A 7,997-nucleotide genomic window follows, 5' to 3' on the forward strand; every position below is an offset into this window, starting at 1 on the left:
CCTAACATGGCTGGTCAGGGTAACAGTGTTGTGTACGAACATGGATGGTCAGGGTAACAGAGTTGTGTAAGAACATGTGTAGGACTGTTACCCTGACCAGCCATGTTCCTACACAACACTGTTACCCTGACCAGCCATGTTCCTACACAACACTGTTACCCTGACCAGCCTTGTTCCTACACAACACTGTTACCCTGACCAGCCATGTTCCTACACAACACTGTTACCCTGACCACCCAAGTTCCTACACAACTCTGTTGCCCTGACCACCCATGATCCTACACAACTTTGTTACCCTGACAATCCATGTTCCTACACAACTCTGTTACCGTGACCAGCCATGTTCCTACACAACTCTGTTACCCTGACCAGCCATGTTACTACACAACTCTGTTACCCTGACCAGCCATGTTCCTACACAACACTGTTACCCTAACATGGCTGGTCAGGGTAACAGTGTTGTGTACGAACATGGATGGTCAGGGTAACAGAGTTGTGTAAGAACATGTGTAGGACTGTTACCCTGACCAGCCATGTTCCTACACAACACTGTTACCCTGACCACCCTTGTTCCTACACAACACTGTTACCCTGACCAGCCATATTACTACACAACTCTGTTACCCTGACCAGCCATGTTCCCACACAACACTGTTACCCTAACATGGCTGGTCAGGGTAACAGTGTTGTGTACGAACATGGATGGTCAGGGTAACAGAGTTGTGTAAGAACATGTGTAGGACTGTTACCCTGACCATCCATGTTCCTGCACAACACTGTTACCCTGACCACCCTTGTTCCTACACAACACTGTTACCCTGACCAGCCATGTTCCTACACAACACTGTTACCCTGACCAGCCGTGTTCCTAAACAACTCTTTTACCCTGACCAGCCATGTTCCTACACAACACTGTTACCCTGACCAGGCATGTTCCTACACAACACTGTTACCCTGACCAGCCATGTTCCTACACAACACTGTTACCCTGACCAGCCTTGTTCCTACACAACACTGTTACCCTGACCAGCCATGTTCCTAAACAACTCTTTTACCCTGACCAGCCATGTTCCTACACAACACTGTTACCCTGACCACCCATATTCCTACACAACACTGTTACCCTGACCATCCATGTTCCTACACAACACTGTTACCCTTACCACCCAAGTTCCTACACAACTCTGTTGCCCTGACCACCCATGATCCTACACAACTCTGTTACCCTGACAGTCCATGTTCCTACACAACTCTGTTACCGTGACCAGCCATGTTCCTACACAACTCTGTTGCCCTGACCAGCCATGTTCCTACACAGCAATGTTACCCTGACCAGCCATGTTACCACACAACTCTGTTACCCTGATCAGCCATGTTCCTACACAACACTCTTACCCTAACATGGCTGGTCAGGGTAACAGTGTTGTGTAGGAACATGGATGGTCAGGGTAACAGAGTTGTGTAAGAACATGTGTAGGAACACTGTTACCCTGACCAGCCATGTTCCTACACAACACTGTTACCCTGACCACCCATGTTCCTACACAACACTGTTACCCTGACCACCCATGTTCCTACACAACACTGTTACCCTGACCATCCATGTTCCTACACAACACTGTTACCCTGACCACCCAAGTTCCTACACAACTCTGTTGCCCTGACCACCCATGATCCTACACAACTTTGTTACCCTGACAATCCATGTTCCTACACAACTCTGTTACCGTGACCAGCCATGTTCCTACACAACTCTGTTACCCTGACCAGCCATGTTACTACACAACTCTGTTACCCTGACCAGCCATGTTCCTACACAACACTGTTACACTAACATGGCTGGTCAGGGTAACAGTGTTGTGTACGAACATGGATGGTCAGGGTAACAGAGTTTTGTAAGAACATGTGTAAGACTGTTACCCTGACCAGCCATGTTCCTACACAACACTGTTACCCAGACCACCCTTGTTCCTACACAACACTGTTACCCTGACCAGCCATATTACTACACAACTCTGTTACCCTGACCAGCCATGTTCCCACACAACACTGTTACCCTAACATGGCTGGTCAGGGTAACAGTGTTGTGTACGAACATGGATGGTCAGGGTAACAGAGTTGTGTAAGAACATGTGTAGGACTGTTACCCTGACCATCCATGTTCCTACACAACACTGTTACCCTAACCACCCTTGTTCCTACACAACACTGTTACCCTGACCAGCCATGTTCCTACACAACACTGTTACCCTGACCAGCCGTGTTCCTAAACAACTCTTTTACCCTGACCAGCCATGTTCCTACACAACACTGTTACCCTGACCAGGCATGTTCCTACACAACACTGTTACCCTGACCAGTCATGTTCCTACACAACACTGTTACCCTGACCAGCCTTGTTCCTACACAACACTGTTACCCTGACCAGCCATGTTCCTAAACAACTCTTTTACCCTGACCAGCCATGTTCCTACACAACTCTGTTACCCTGACCAGCCATGTTACTACACAACTCTGTTACCCTGACCAGCCATGTTCCTACAGAACACTGTTACACTAACATGGCTGGTCAGGGTAACAGTGTTGTGTACGAACATGGATGGTCAGGGTAACAGAGTTGTGTAAGAACATGTGTAAGACTGTTACCCTGACCAGCCATGTTCCTACACAACACTGTTACCCAGACCACCCATGTTCCTACACAACACTGTTACCCTGACCATCCATGTTCCCACACAACTCTGTTACCGTGACCAGCCATGTTCCTACACAACTATGTTAACCTGACCAGCCATGATCCTACACAACTCTGTTACCCTGACAGTCCATGTTCCCACACAACTCTGTTACCCTGACAATCCATGTTCCTACACAACTCTGTTACCGTGACCAGCCATGTTCCTACACAACTATGTTAACCTGACCAGCCATGTTACTACACAACTCTGTTACCCTGACCAGCCATGTTCCTACACAACACTGTTACCCTGACCACCCTTGTTCCTACACAACACTGTTACCCTGACCAGCCATATTACTACACAACTCTGTTACCCTGACCAGCCATGTTCCCACACAACACTGTTACCCTAACATGGCTGGTCAGGGTAACAGTGTTGTGTACGAACATGGATGGTCAGGGTAACAGAGTTGTGTAAGAACATGTGTAGGACTGTTACCCTGACCATCCATGTTCCTACACAACACTGTTACCCTGACCACCCTTGTTCCTACACAACACTGTTACCCTAACCAGCCATGTTCCTACACAACACTGTTACCCTGACCAGCCGTGTTCCTAAACAACTCTTTTACCCTGACCAGCCATGTTCCTACACAACACTGTTACCCTGACCAGGCATGTTCCTACACAACACTGTTACCCTGACCAGCCATGTTCCTACACAACACTGTTACCCTGACCAGCCATGTTCCTACACAACACTGTTACCCTGACCAGCCATGTTCCTAAACAACTCGATTACCCTGACCAGCCATGTTCCTACACAACACTGTTACCCTGACCACCCATATTCCTACACAACACTGTTACCCTGACCATCCATGTTCCTACACAACACTGTTACCCTGACCACCCAAGTTCCTACACAACTCTGTTGCCCTGACCACCCATGATTCTACACAACTCTGTTACCCTGACAATCCATGTTCCTACACAACTCTGTTACCGTGACCAGCCATGTTCCTACACAACTCTGTTGCCCTGACCGGCCATGTTCCTACACAGCACTGTTACCCTGACCAGCCATGTTACCACACAACTCTGTTACCCTGATCAGCCATGTTCCTACACAACACTCTTACCCTAACATGGCTGGTCAGGGTAACAGTGTTGTGTAGGAACATGAATGGCCAGGGTAACAGAGTTGTGTAAGAACATGTGTAGGAACACTGTTACCCTGACCAGCCATGTTCCTACACAACACTGTTACCCTGACCACCCATGTTCCTACACAACACTGTTACCCTGACCACCCATGTTCCTACACAACACTGTTACCCTGACCAGCCGTGTTCCTAAACAACTCTTTTACCCTGACCAGCCATGTTCCTACACAACTCTGTTACCCTGACCAGCCATGTTCCTACACAACACTGTTACCCTGACCAGCCATGTTACTACACAACTCTGTTACCCTGACCACCCATATTCCTACACAACACTGTTACCCTGACCATCCATGTTCCTACACAACACTGTTTTCCTGACCACCCATGTTCCTACACAACACTGTTACCCTGACCAGCCGTGTTCCTAAACAACACTGTTACCCTGACCAGCCGTGTTCCTAAACAACTCTTTTACCCTGACCAGCCATGTTCCTACACAACTCTGTTACCCTGACCAGCCATGTTCCTACACAACACCGTTACCCTGACCAGCCATGTTACTACACAACTCTGTTACCCTGACCAGCCATGTTCCTACACAATACTGTTACCCTAACATGGCTGGTCAGGGTAACAGTGTTGTGTAGGAACATGGATGGTCAGGGTAACAGAGTTGTGTAAGAACATGTGTAGGAACACTGTTACCCTGACCAGCCATGTTCCTACACAACACTGTTACCCTGACCACCCACGTTCCTACACAACACTGTTACCCTGACCACCCAAGTTCCTACACAACACTGTTACCCTGACCACCCATATTCCTACACAACACTGTTACCCTGACCATCCATGTTCCTACACAACACTGTTTTCCTGACCACCCATGTTCCTACACAACACTGTTACCCTGACCAGCCGTGTTCCTAAACAACTCTTTTACCCTGACCAGCCATGTTCCTACACAACTCTGTTACCCTGACCAGCCATGTTCCTACACAACACCGTTACCCTGACCAGCCATGTTACTACACAACTCTGTTACCCTGACCAGCCATGTTCCTACACAATACTGTTACCCTAACATGGCTGGTCAGGGTAACAGTGTTGTGTAGGAACATGGATGGTCAGGGTAACAGAGTTGTGTAAGAACATGTGTAGGAACACTGTTACCCTGACCAGCCATGTTCCTACACAACACTGTTACCCTGACCACTCACGTTCCTACACAACACTGTTACCCTGACCACCCAAGTTCCTACACAACACTGTTACCCTGACTGCCCATATTCCTACACAACACTGTTACCCTGACCATCCATGTTCCTACACAACACTGTTACCCTGATCACCCATGTTCCTACACAACACTGTTACCCTGACCACCCATGTTCCTACACAACACTGTTACCCTGACCATCCATGTTCCTACAAAACACTGTTACCCTGACCAGCCATGTTCCTACACAACACTGTTACCCTGACCAGCCATGTTCCTACACAACACTGTTAGCCTGACCATCAATGTTCCTACACAACACTGTTACCCTGACTACCCAAGTTCCTACAAAACACTGTTACCCTGACCACCCATATCCCTACACAACACTGTTACCCTGACCATCCATTTTCCTACACAACACTGTTACCCTGACCACCCATGTTCCTACACAGCACTGTTACCCTGACCACCCATGTTCCTACACAACACCGTTACCCTGACCATCCATGTTCCTACACAACACTGTTACCCTGACCACCCAAGTTCCTACACAACACTGTTACCCTGACCACCCATGTTCCTACACAACACTGTTACCCTGACCACCCATGTTCCTACACAACACTGTTACCCTGACCACCCATGTTCCTACACAACACTGTTACCCTGACCACCCATGTTCCTACACAACACTGTTACCCTGACCAGCCATGTTCCTACACAAGACTGTTACCCTGACCACCCATATTCCTACACAACACTGCTACCCTGACCAACCATGTTCCTACACAATACTGTTACCCTGACCATCCATGTTCCTACACAACACTGTTACCCTGACCACCCAAGTTCCTACACAACTCTGTTGCCCTGACCACCCATGATCCTACACAACTCTGTTACCCTGACCACCCATATCCCTACACAACACTGTTACCCTGACCAACCATGTTCCTACACAACACTGTTACCCTGACCATCCATGTTCCTACACAACACTGTTACCCTGACCACCCAAGTTCCTACACAACTCTGTTGCCCTGACCACCCATGATCCTACACAACTTTGTTACCCTGACAATCCATGTTCCTACACAACTCTGTTACCGTGACCAGCCATGTTCCTACACAACTCTGTTACCCTGACCAGCCATGTTACTACACAACTCTGTTACCCTGACCAGCCATGTTCCTACACAACACTGTTACCCTAACATGGCTGGTCAGGGTAACAGTGTTGTGTACGAACATGGATGGTCAGGGTAACAGAGTTGTGTAAGAACATGTGTAGGACTGTTACCCTGGCCATCCATGTTCCTGCACAACACTGTTACCCTGACCACCCTTGTTCCTACACAACACTGTTACCCTGACCAGCCATGTTCCTACACAACACTGTTACCCTGACCAGCCGTGTTCCTAAACAACTCTTTTACCCTGACCAGCCATGTTCCTACACAACACTGTTACCCTGACCAGGCATGTTCCTACACAACACTGTTACCCTGACCAGCCATGTTCCTACACAACACTGTTACCCTGACCAGCCTTGTTCCTACACAACACTGTTACCCTGACCAGCCATGTTCCTAAACAACTCTTTTACCCTGACCAGCCATGTTCCTACACAAACTGTTACCCTGACCACCCATATTCCTACACAACACTGTTACCCTGACCATCCAAGTTCCTACACAACACTGTTACCCTTACCACCCAAGTTCCTACACAACTCTGTTGCCCTGACCACCCATGATCCTACACAACTCTGTTACCCTGACAGTCCATGTTCCTACACAACTCTGTTACCGTGACCAGCCATGTTCCTACACAACTCTGTTGCCCTGACCAGCCATGTTCCTACACAACTCTGTTGCCCTGACCAGCCATGTTCCTACACAGCACTGTTACCCTGACCAGCCATGTTACCACACAACTCTGTTACCCTGATCAGCCATGTTCCTACACAACACTCTTACCCTAACATGGCTGGTCAGGGTAACAGTGTTGTGTGGGAACATGGATGGTCAGGGTAACAGAGTTGTGTAAGAACATGTGTAGGAACACTGTTACCCTGACCAGCCATGTTCCTACACAACACTGTTACCCTGACCATCCAAGTTCCTACACAACACTGTTACCCTTACCACCCAAGTTCCTACACAACTCTGTTGCCCTGACCACCCATGATCCTACACAACTCTGTTACCCTGACAGTCCATGTTCCTACACAACTCTGTTACCGTGACCAGCCATGTTCCTACACAACTCTGTTGCCCTGACCAGCCATGTTCCTACACAGCACTGTTACCCTGACCAGCCATGTTACCACACAACTCTGTTACCCTGATCAGCCATGTTCCTACACAACACTCTTACCCTAACATGGCTGGTCAGGGTAACAGTGTTGTGTGGGAACATGGATGGTCAGGGTAACAGAGTTGTGTAAGAACATGTGTAGGAACACTGTTACCCTGACCAGCCATGTTCCTACACAACACTGTTACCCTGACCACCCATGTTCCTACACAACACTGTTACCCTGACCACCCATGTTCCTACACAACACTGTTACCCTGACCATCCATGTTCCTACACAACACTGTTACCCTGACCACCCAAGTTCCTACACAACTCTGTTGCCCTGACCACCCATAATCCTACACAACTTTGTTACCCTGACAATCCATGTTCCTACACAACTCTGTTACCGTGACCAGCCATGTTCCTAAACAACTCTGTTACCCTAACCAGCCATGTTACTACACAACTCTGTTACCCTGACCAGCCATGTTCCTACACAACACTGTTACACTAACATGGCTGGTCAGGGTAACAGTGTTGTGTACGAACATGGATGGTCAGGGTAACAGAGTTGTGTAAGAACATGTGTAAGACTGTTACCCTGACCAGCCATGTTCCT

This window comes from Lampris incognitus, chromosome 12 (genome assembly GCF_029633865.1).
Source record: "Lampris incognitus isolate fLamInc1 chromosome 12, fLamInc1.hap2, whole genome shotgun sequence".
NCBI lineage: Eukaryota > Metazoa > Chordata > Actinopteri > Lampriformes > Lampridae > Lampris > Lampris incognitus.